The following is a 12,420-nucleotide window of genomic DNA, read 5'->3' as shown; positions in this document are numbered from 1 at the left end:
ATAGCTTTAGATTTGTTAAGCTAATCAGTCATACATCTTAACATTTAAAGAAAAAAAAAACAGTAAAATTATAGAAAGAAACACTAAGGTAAGGGTTTTTCCCCTCCTTTGTAAGCATTGAACTAGTGACTCTAAAATCTACTTTCTCTGATGTTTTGATACCATCCAAACCTCTTACCCTGCTGAGATGCAGATTTAATGATGTCAGGTATTTCTGCTAGAGCCCCTAGAGCAAGCATGTCAAACTCAAAGGCTAACACCGGCCAAATAAATAAGGTTTAAGTTTATATGGGCCGCAAAAAAATAAAAACTTCAATTTTTATAGAAACAAAGGTTTATTTCGGTAGAGACATGCTGAATACAAAGGGCTGAAATAAATGAGTAATCATTAACATAAAATAATAGAACACTTTAATAAAAATTAATATTTTTTCTTGAACATTAACTACCAGACACTGAATAACTTCACAAATTAATAAGCATAACACAAATAAACCTATTTTTCTTGTTTTCCGAAAGCAAAATATTTCCTGCTGTGCACACCAAACAAGTCAGTCCAAGACTAATGACGTGGCAATAAGCTGCTAAAATATTCACCGCTAGTATTAGTGGAGAGAAATGGTGCACCTGAGTGTAAGGTGCATAAGGAAAATGAATGCAACACGATTATAGTAATCAGTCATTAGCAAACATTGTAGTTTGTTATTAATAATCTTATATAATAAAAGCCTAATATGCTAAGTGTCCAGTTGACTGGTCGGCTGTTCAACCAATCAAAGTGTAATATGCTAATGATATGCTAAGGCCACTCAACTGCTCGCTATGATGTGCACTGACCACCAGTGGGCAAACCCTCTGACCGGTAAGTTAGCTTACTGCTGGGGTCCGGCTATCGGGACTGACCTAGATGGGCTGGGCATGCCCTGGAGCCCTCCCACAATCCTTCCTCAGCTGGCCAATCTCCCGTGTCTCTCCCTGGCCCTGATTGTGCACCGGTGGGGTCCCTTGGCCTGGCCTGTGCACTCTTGCAATCCGGGACCCCTCATGGGATGTCAGAGAGCTGGTTTCAGTCCGATCCCTTAGGCCAGGCTGAGGGTCCCCACTGGTACACGAATTCATGAACCAGGCCTCTAGTTATGTATAACAGGATATTGTAAAAATTAAGTTATGAAATTTTTATTAAAACATTTCTTACATACAATTATATTGGTTGGGCTGCAAAAGTATTTGTTATGGGCCGCAAGTTTGACATGTTTGCCCTAGAGTATGGCACTCAACATTAATTGATGATTATATCAAGGTATACATGCATCACCTGTTTTATGTCACACACACAAAGGTTCTTCATATGGCGCATTGGCTGAAAAACAAACGGAGGGAATGTTTCCCTTCTTATGGTAGGTGATTCAATCTCATTTCCATCTGATCTGCTCCTATTTCTCTGAATGAAACCATTCTCCTTTCCTAATAGGATTCAATCATTCCTGAAACTTCTTTTCCACGTATACTCTCACAATCATATTTTTAGTAGTCATTTGAAACTTCTATCTGCTAACTTTTTAACTGTTTTTTGGAGAAGGAATAAAATGTCTAAAAGGAATCTGTATTTCTTACCCATCTTTCTATCCATGCAATTAGCAAACAAACAGGCAGGAAAAATTAGGAAGAATAGAAAATCATTCAGTGATTAAAACCCTGCATAAGAAACATCTTGGTAGAAATATTTAAATACCATACATACATTATTTCCAGGCAATAGCTTTTGTAATCTATGAAGGCATTCTGGATGTATTTGTGAATGGGCTCTATATGTCAAGCAAAACACAAAATGTATGTAGCATCACCTAAATGCTTACATAAGAACATAACATCAGTTACAGGTGCCCCTGAGGGACCCCATATTTGACAAAACACTCCTAATTTAAGGAAACACATTTAATTAAATATCAAAAGAATTAGCAGACCAAAAAATAGCTACATCTTATGTAGACAAGAGGAGCACCTGATGATTAATATTCAAATCCAGAGAACTGGATTAGACAATGAATCAACTTTTCATTATTTGTTATAGGAAGAGTGGGTTTAAAGTTCAATTTCATAGAAGCTTAGATCTGCTATTGTTTCTAGAAATAGTAAAAAGGAAAAGTTGAAAAAAATCTAGTTCCCAGTGAGTTTCCAGTCTCTATAAGTTTAAAAACAGCTTAGCCCTAGTGGGTTTGGCTCAGTGGATAGAGTGTCGGCCTGGCCTGCTAACTAAAGGATCCCAGGCTTGATTCTGGTCGAGGGCACATGCCCAGGTTGTGGGCTCGATCTCCAGTAGGGGATAAGCAGGAGGCAGCTGATCAATGATTCTCTCTCATCATTGCTGTTTCTATCTCTCTCACCCTCTCCCCTCCTCTCTGAAATCAATAAAAATATGTATTAAAATATATAAAGTTCCTGGAGAACTTTTGGATATACACATAAATATATTAGTACACTGCCCTTGGGGAGCTCAGTGGACTGCTGTTAGTGTGCATTTTTGGTCTAATATATTTTTGTTGCATTTTATATGGGAAGGAAGAGTACATATAAATTGTAATTTCATGAAAAAAATTACTTGAAAGTGACTAAGAGGCCCTAACAGACTCTGGCTTTGTAGAACACTTTAACTCCATAAATAGTGTTGTCTAGATAATGTCTCAAATAGGAGAAAGTCAACATTAGAGCATACCAAAATGTTCATTCATCTTTACTCCAAAACTTCAAGGAAAGAAACTACCATTATCTATCAGATATGGCTTCACAACCGAGCCCCAAATAGGCCAAAGAATGTTGCTTTTTCTGCCACAGAGCAATGAAGAATATTCTGCTCTGCCAGTTTGGATTTTTGATAAGTTCATGGATGTCATAGAGATACAGATATAAATGAAGTTTATCCAGCTCATGTGATCATTTTACTGAAAGAGTTTTACAGAGTTGAGTAAGAATCATGGAAAAAATTCCAAATAACCCAATTCAAAATATTATCAAATGAATGCTTAGTCTGGTATATCTGGAAGGAATATCCCCAGTCCTGTGATCATGTTGTGTCTCAAGGTCACCCATGTCTAATTTTCCTTAACTGAAAAATGGGGATAAAGACAGAATGACCCTCACAGAGTTGCTGTGGGAACTAAATGGGTTAATATACAGCCTTCAATAAATACCAACTGGTATTGTTGTCTCTGTCATTGGTATACTCACTGGTCTTGTTAATACTAGATTCATACATTCACACAATTCACTGACTTATTTAACATATATTTCCTGAGAATCTGCCATATGCTAGTTACTGTTCTAGGCCCTGGAGACAGAATTTAATAAAAGCAAGTCCCTGTTCTCTTGGGCCTTACCTTCTAGTGGGTGATATGGACAACAAATAATCAATAAACAGTTAAAAGCATATTGTCAGGTAGTAATGTGTGCATGGAAGAACAATAATACCGAATAAAGGGGCTACTTCGCACAAGTGCCAGGTAAGACTTCACTAAGGGTGACATTTAAGCAGAGACTTGAGGTTTTAATGTTCCTGGTGACTAGGCCACCTATATATATTTTTTCTAATTCAATTGCTCAGGCAATTGGTCTAGCAGGCTCCCTTGGCCTTCAGTCCTATGTCTCCTTTTTGCAGCATTCATATTTTTGATGCGCAGGAATATGCAATGATGCTGACAACATCACATTGAGGCAGGCAAAAAAAGTCTCATTTGTAGCCCAGCTATAAAAACTTTAATATTAAATTTGGCAGATTATTATTCCACCTGCTGATCCCTAAAGAGTAAGCTGCTGCGTTTTGCTTCCCCATTCTAAAAATAAATGGCTGCTTCTGTAAACTGCTGTGTAACAAAGAGGCTACATGGCTTTCTATCCTACTTATTTCCTATGATTCAAGTCAATTAGGACAATAGTGTTAGCTTCTGCCTCTGCAAGGAACTGTGTCCAGACAGTGAAGTACACAGATGTGGATACCTTTGTTAGGAAAAGCTTTGGGGGAACTTCTTAGCTCAGCTTAACAAGGGAAGTGAGAGCAAAGGGCCTTCTACTCTCTCCCAGTGCATAGGATGCTATAGCATTACTTCCATTAAGGTAGAATATACTGGAAGGAAATTCTGAACTCTCTCAGTTCTCCACAGTCACCTCTCCACTAGCTCCTATCCTCTTTTCCTAATAGACTGATAACAAGACTGTGGTTGGTAACAGAACAGGGAGTTAAAATGCAGGCTGCAGCTGGAGTTCTAGTAATTCAGCCATAGGAGAGTGGACAGAGCTGTCATAATGTCCTGGGGCCTAGGCATTCCATTACTACCATTAAGAGAACTGTAGGAAGCATTCCATGTGGCCTTTTTATTTTCTGTTCCCTTCCAGCTGGAAAGAGCACAGGCCTAGAGGACCACCTTCAAATAGAGACCCTGCCAATGAGCATGCTCCCTAGGCCAGGAGATGGGGTGGGGGTGTGCTTTCGGGTAATTCCCCTGAGAGTCTAGCATCAATTGGGATTTCTGCTTTGGGCCATCCTGGTGATCTTTTCTGTTCCTGATCTCATTATTACACCTGCTTTTTTAATGAGCAACATATATTTGGGGATCAATTGACAGCTATACTTGGTTTTGAAAATTATAAACTTAACTATTATTTATCAAATATCAAATAAGGATGCTGATTAGAAAAGTCATCCTGATGTGCTAGAGAAAGCATTGAGTGTGAGGTCCAAAGCCCGGTGTTTTAATATTGAGAGCAGACAGAAAGGAAGATAATGTTACACTCAAATAGTAGTGGATTTGTCTGTGAAATGGGATCATAGGTGGTTTTTTCCTTCTTTATCATTTTTCATATTTTTCAAATATTATCTAATAAGCATATCAAATCAGAACACTGACATCATATAAATGATCTGTGTTAGAATCCCATTTTTATCATTTATTATTTGTGTCACTTTAGAGACAGGTACAGTCCCTTCTTTGGGTCTTTATCTTTCTCATCTATAAAAGAAGAGGCAGAGTCTCTCTGTTCCACCTGTTCATGAGATAGCCGCTCTTCCTGCACAGTGCCAGCCACAACCCTGAGACACGATGGTGAAGGTCAAAGTGAACGGATTTGGCTGCATTGGGTGCCTGGTCACCAGGGCTGCTTTTAACTCTGGCAAAGTAGATATTGTCGCCATCAATGACCCCTTCATTGACCTCAATTACATGGTCTACATGTTCCAGAATGATTTTACTCATTTCAAGTTCAAAGGCACAGTCAAAACTGAGAACAGGAAGCTTGTCATCAATGGAAAATCCATCTCCATCTTCCAGGAGTGAGATCCCACCAACATCAAATGGGGTGATGCTGGTGCTGAGTATGTTGTGGAGTCTACTGCTGTCTTCACTACAATGGAGAAGGCTGTGGCTCACTTGAAGGGCAGAGCCAAGAGGGTCATCATCTCTGCCCCTTGAGAGGAGGCCACCATGTTTGTGATGGATGTGAACCATGACAAGTATGACAACTCTCTCAAGATTGTCAGCAATGCCTTCTGTACCACCAACTGCTTGGCCCCCCTGACCAAGGTCATCCATGACAACTTTGGCATTGTGGAGGAACTCACGACCACAGTCCATGCCATCAACACCACCCAGAAGACCGTGGATGCCCCTCTGGGAAGCTGTGACATGGTGGCTGAGGGGCTGCCTAGAACATCATCCCTGCTTCTACTGGCACTGCCAAGGCTGTGGGCAAGGTCATCCCTGAGCTGAATGGGAAGCTCACTGGTATGGCCTTCTGTGTCCTCATCCCCAATGTGTGGGCTGTGGATATTACCTGCCACCTGGAGAAAGCTGCCAAATAGGATGACATCAAGAAGGTAGTGAGGCAGGCAACAGAGGGCCCCCTCAAGGGCATCCTGGGCTATAATGAGGACCAGGTTGTCTCCTGCGACTTTAACAGTGACACCCACTCCTCCACCTTTGATGCTGGAGCTGACATTGTCCTCAATGACCACTCTGTCAAGCTCGTTTCCTGGTATGACAATGAATTTGGCTACAGCAACAGGGTGGTGGACCTTATGGTTCACATAGCCTCAAAATAGTAAGGGCCCACTGGACCACCAGCCCCAACAAGAGGAAGAGAGGTCCTCACCTGCTGGGGAGTCCTTGCCCCAGATCGATCCCTCTGAGATTCTCCTGACCACAGTTTCAATCCTAGACCCCCTAAAGAAGGGGAGGGGCTTAGGGAGCCCTACCTTGTCATGCACCATCAATAAAGTTCACTGTACCCCGGGGTGGGGGGGGGGGAGAAGAGGCAGAGACTGAAAGCGGAAACTTTAGCCCTACCATTCTGAGTTGCTAATGCATTTTTGGAGGTAATATTATAGATTTAGGCAATTGAAAGAGCTGGGACATTACCTGCACTTCAACTCACCCTGTCCAAAGTGGCTGAGTACTGAGGAAGCTATAATATTTTCTGTAGGGTTCTGACACCCGGTGCAAGAGCTACCAGGCGCTATTATTCTGAATTTGCTTGTGAGTCACAGTCATCCTGATCTTGGATATTCAACTAATATTGTTACCACAATGTGTGACTAATAACAAACTATTTTATAATATTTGCCTTGAGCCATTTTATAATATCTGCCTTTACTTTAAATCCTGCCTTGGAGGGTTTATCAGAAACGTACATAACAAAGTACATCAATTATCTAATTTATCCTTACAACCACACTATTAAACAGGAATAAGTATGATTATCTCCTTTTTTTGAATGGTGAAACAGGTTCAGAGAAGCACACAGTCAGGTAGCAGCATTTGAACCCATGTCTGCTCAGCTTTGCTAAACACCACTCCAGGAATTTGACTGAAAAAAAAAATGTGGTCAGCTGGGTGTGCTGGGGGTTGGTTACTGAGCTTCTAGTTGTCTGTATTTGGTTTTCCTCTGTAACTCAAGGGGATCAAGTCCTCTAGGAAGAAGTATTTAGTGTTGTTTTGTTATTTCCCTGGTCTTTGGTCCATGAAAAGCCCCTCCTCCACTCCCACCCAAAGCCAGAGGTTGGAGGCTTGGGAGTGGGTATGGAAGATGATGACCCATACTACAAGTAGAGCAGGTGGTAACTATGGCAGGATATGAGATCCTCCCATTTGAGAATGCTACCAAGCTCAGGGAAAGGCAAAGATAGCAACCCCCATGGCAAACTCTTATGTACAAGACTGAATAACATGCTAGTAAGAAGCTTCTTGACTTTGCTTTCTGGTCTGAGTTCAATTCAGTCCTAACGTAGAGCCCAGCCATGCTCTAAGATTCAAGGCATTAACACTGGCTTCAAATTGACATGGGTGGTCTATGGAAGGGTTTTGTTTCCCAACTTTGTGCTAACATAACATTTTTATCATAAGGACCAAGGGCAGGGCTTGTGCAGGCAGAGACGGAGTGTGGTAGAAGAGCAGCAAGATTTCCAATTGGTGCGAAATCACTAGGTGATATTAGACAAGTACTATAATCTCTTTGAACTCCATTTTCTACATCAATAAAATGGAGGTAATCTATCTTAAAGCATATTTATGAAAACTGAATTAGTGCATTTTCCCAAATTATGGAGAAACTATTTTCTATGTATGTTAATAGGTATTTAGTGGGTGTGTATGTGAATCAAATTGATGGAATGATTTTGAGAAACATTGAGTTAAACAAAATTAAGCTATTGTATTTTAGGTTCTACAGCACCAAATTCCCAGCCTATCATAGAGTCTAGAAGTTTTTCAGAAGCCCCATGGACAGCTCAAGGCAGGCAAAGAGTGTTAGGCTAGCCTGAAGGAGACATTTTGGACCACCAGCTTATTCAGAGTGTGTTGAGACAAGATCAAGATTTGACCCACAGTTCTTCATGCCTTTGCCTAAGGGGTATAATATGTCAGGAGTCGCCAGGTCTGAGGAGTCCAGTTCAAGGTCAACAAGCATTAAGGCTGGCTCCAAGCTAGTTTCCAAGTCCCCCAATCAGGTCCAGTTTGGTCACCTTTGACTAATAGCAATCCATAAGATTGTCTGGCAATATCTACCACATGCAAGAAGCATGGACTAGAGGTGACATTGGTACCATGGAAGTGTTGGGGTCATATTCCCATACAGATAGGACAAAGCCAGCAGAATTAGAAAGTTCAAGTAGGAGCCAGAGTGTCAAAGCAGAGTGTCAAAGCATAGCAAGATAGAAGCATCAGCTGAAAGAATCCCCAAATGATAAAGCCACTGCAAGTTCTGAAGGAATGGTCTTTCTGCCAGACCAGAAACATCTAAAGGGGCATCCAGATCCTGGATAAAGCAAAAGAACCAAGATGAAATGTGAAGGAGACATAATATCTCATAAAACAGCAAGAGAAATAAGCTGTGGTTCTATGGAAACCTAGGCAAGCATCTACAATGGCTCTTGAAACTTGGCCTCTACACACATGACTCAAGTAGTTAATTTATTGAACATTTACAATATATCAGCTGTAACAACTACACTATCCTACCTAATAAAAGATTAATATGCAAATTAACCATCACTCTGCTATACCCACCAGCCATGCCCACCAGCCACGCCCACCAGCCAATCAGAGTGAGTATGCAAATAAACCCAACCAAGATGGCTGCAGCCACAGAGAGCAGGAGGGAGGCTTGGGTTTCCCAGGCAATGGAGGAATCCAAGCTTTCCGCCTGCCCTTGCTGACCTAAGCCTCCACTCTAGGCTACAAAGTTTCAATTATAGAAGGTAAACAAATCCAAACAGAAATGGCGGCAGCCATAGAGCTGGAAAGAGCTGGAGGCTAAGGTTGCCCCTGGCAATGGAGGAAGCAAAGCTTTCTGCACACCCTGGCCGGCCCAGGCCTCCACTCCAGGCTACAAAGTTTCAATTATAGAAGATAAAATAAATTCCAACAGAAATGGATGCAGCCAAGGAGCAAGCATAAGACTTGGCTCTGCTCCAGGCTACAAAGTTTCAATTGTGGAAGGTAAATAAATTTCAGATACCAGGGCCTCTGCTTGGGTTGCCAGGTGGTGTGGCTGGCCTGCAAACCATGACAGGCCCCTCGCTCAGGCCGCCCCACACCTCAAGGGAACCCCCGCCCTGATCCGGGACACCCTTCAGGGAAAACCAGCTGGCCCCCACCTGTGCACTAGGCCTCGATCCTATCTAATAAAAGTATAATATGCAGATTGACCATCACTCCAACACACAATATGGCTGCAACCATGTGGTCAAAGATCCTGCCCCTATGTGGACACAAGATGGCCACCACAATATGGCCAGCAGCGGAGGGCAGTTGGGAGGGACCAGTATGTGGGTGCAAGTGCCAGGTGGGACTGTGGTGTGCGGGAGGAAAGAATTTTCAGTAACCACCAGAGGCTCACCCCAATGACAGCGACTGGCACCCCACTTTGGTCCGGCGCCCCCGCTCACCTGCTCCACCATCTTGCTGTGGCCGATGTCTGCCATATTCTGCACTCTACTGCCTGTTGTAGATGCCCACCAAGTTCCACGTGTGCCCCCTGGTGGTCAGTGCATGTCATAGCAACCGGTTGTTTGGTTGTTCTGCCATTTGGTCTATTTGCATATTAAGGTTTTATATATACAGATGATTGTCTAGGAAAACACTAGTAAGTGGCAGAACCAGAATTGAAATCCAATTGGTCTGATAGCAAATCCCAAGCTTTTTCATTTACACTGCGAGAGTGGCAGGCTTCTTTGCTATCCTAACCATCTAGGTATCTTTCAGTAAAGTCTCCCAGTGCTGGATTCCTACCAGTATGCAACAACTTCCCCCCCATGACTGTAATGTTACTGCTGTTCATTCATTCCCACAGCTCACAAGGCATTTTTTATACTAAGGCAGCTGTTGAGATGTCTGATGCCTAACAATCCCAAGAAAGGGGAAATTACCCTATTTCCAGGATAGCCTAAAAATCTTTCAGTAGAATTTGAAGACAATTTCAAACATGTAGTACCTGAGCCACCATTGGGCCATTGCTCTAGCTATTTTCGTTTTCTTTTTTAAATATGTTTTTATTGATTTTAGAGAGAGAGGAAGAGAGATGGAGGAAGAAAAACATTGATCAGTTGTCTCCTGTACACTCTCATACTGGGGATTAAACTCACAATCTGGGTATGTGCCCTGACTGAGAATCAAACTGGTGACCCTTCAGTGCACAGGATGATGCTCAATCAACTGAGCCACACAGGACAGGGCTCTACCTGTTTTCTATAGTGACAATGCCTTTATCTGTCAGATCCTGACTATTTTTCAAAGTCCATCTTAACTCTCATTTCCCACCATGAATTCTTTGTTCATTCTCCCAACATCCTGAGACCCTTTGGTGCTCTGGAACTCCATAGCAAATATTTTATCCTGTATCACAGGCAACTAATAACTTACATCACCCCCAAATTTCTCAACCATTACTATAAACCTTCAAAGCAAGATGGCACATTCCTCATATCTACACTGAGTGGCCAGATTATTATGATCTCTGAACACATAATAATCTGGCCACTCAGTGTACATCCTGTCTAATAATAGAGTAATATGCAAATAACCATCACTCCGCTATGCCCACAATTGGGCGGCGGGAGGCTGGGGGGCGGGACTTGGGGAGGCCTATCTGGGTTGAGAGGCTCCCCGCACCTCTCAACGGCCGGATCCACAGCCGCTGAGGGGGGCTGCCATGGACACCGGGCTCCCCTGCCACCTGTCATCGGAGGCGAGTAGCCGGCTGTCTGCGCTGGCTCCAGGCCAAAAGCCTAGGGTCATCACGACCAGAAAGGCCTACCAGTAACCAGGAAGTGCATGGAGCACCTCTTGGTCCCTCCCCTCCACTTCCCCCACCCCTGGCTCACAGGATCCCATCAGGCTGGATGGCCAATGGAGAGCCATAGGGAACTGGGCTGGGTGGCAGCGAAGCAGGACTGGGGATTGGCGAGCGGGCGCAAGGCAGACCTCCTGCTCCCTCCCCCAGCTGACATTCTTCTGAAAGGCACGTGGAGCCTCCACTGCACAGCCTTCCTGGACGAGGACTCACAGCTGTGAGAGGCTCCAGAGCAGAGACTTCAACAAGGACTTCAGCGTCTCCTCAGGGGAGAAAAACCACCACCTCCCTACTCCCCAGCTGCTTCAGTGTCTGCAAGAAACTGTGCATGGTCCTTCCTGAGAGATGGGCGGTTCCCTGATGGTGGCTGGGCCAGTGCAGGGATGGATGGAGGGAGGGCGGGGCAGGAGCAAGGGGGAAGCCCCGGTTCCCTGCACCTCCTCCCACAGGCATAGCCCTTCCAGGTGTTAGGATATAGAGCTGTGTTTTTCTAACTCTGCCCAGGTAAAGGAAACAAGTGTCTGTTGACTTCTGATCTTACTCTCCGAGCTGCCAGTTAATCCCTCTGGATGCATCATATCCAACCTCCAAGGATCCGAGGGGCAGGTTCAACCTTCGTTCCATAGGTGAGGAAACTGACCAATAAACACATGGGTCTCATAACTCAGTGTCAGCTCCCGCAGAAATCTCCGGGTAATAACTCAGATTGTATATCTTAGGGTATATTTTCTTCTATTTTCATGTTTAATTCAACCCCAGGAATTAAATAATACAATAAAGAATAAAATGAGTTCATAGGGCTCAGCATTGTATTCCCAGAGCCTTTGGTCCCACACAAACCACAGAGCTCAGTTATCCTGAGATGAAAGAAAAGGAAAGAGAAACATGAAAGGTTTCCTAGCTCAGTCATAGAGACATCTCATAGCCACATACTAAGGACACGGCATTAACTTAGGGGTCGAAAGGACACAAATGGAATAAAAGATGGAGCCATTTCCGTTCAGATTCAAACCAAGTTAACAAGGCAGAAAAAACACTGGACACCATGAAGTAATGAGATGAAATGGTTTGGTAGGGAGTGTCACAGACCTCGCAGGGACAGCACCTAGGGCTCCGGACATGATGGGAGGAGAGAGGGGGCTGGTTGAGAGGAAGTACATGGAATGGCCTGGGAGTAGGAACAAGAGGGTCATATGCAGAAGGTGGGCCCCACCGGATGATGACAGGGGGCAAGTCTGCGGGAGGTGGCCACCTGCCCCCACCTCTGCTGAGGGGTGCATGCGTCTGTCCTGGGAGCTACGGCTGATGGAGAGGGAGGCTATGGCTCTATGTGGATGAGTTGCCAATGAGAGCTTCCCTGCAGCCAGAGTACTCAGTGTTCTCAACACGGCGGGAGCACAGGATCACATACACAATGTAACGAAAGAAAAAGCATTCTATTCCCAACTTACTCACAGACTTCTGTTTCTGATATCTATATTCCCAATGTGTCCACAAGTAAATTTGGAAAGTAACGAAAGAAAAAGCATCCTATTCCCAACTTATTCACAGACTTCTGTTTCTGGTATCTATATTCCCAATGTGTCC

General features: G+C 43.6%; 1 protein-coding gene and 1 pseudogene across 1 annotated transcript in view; one reads left to right on the top strand and one right to left on the bottom strand.

Moving 5' to 3' along the window:
* Positions 1-12,420, bottom strand: part of FGF13 (fibroblast growth factor 13) — a 665,129-nt gene that overhangs the window by 326,730 nt on the left and 325,979 nt on the right. The gene's annotated exons all lie outside the window — the stretch shown is intronic.
* On the top strand, positions 5,091-6,088 carry LOC129151775 (glyceraldehyde-3-phosphate dehydrogenase-like; annotated as a pseudogene).

The sequence above is a fragment of the Eptesicus fuscus genome, chromosome 1, assembly GCF_027574615.1.
Source record: "Eptesicus fuscus isolate TK198812 chromosome 1, DD_ASM_mEF_20220401, whole genome shotgun sequence".
In the NCBI taxonomy this organism is placed as follows: domain Eukaryota; kingdom Metazoa; phylum Chordata; class Mammalia; order Chiroptera; family Vespertilionidae; genus Eptesicus; species Eptesicus fuscus.
Note: the sequence above shows the minus strand (reverse complement) of the source record. Positions and strands in the feature narration are given on the sequence as shown.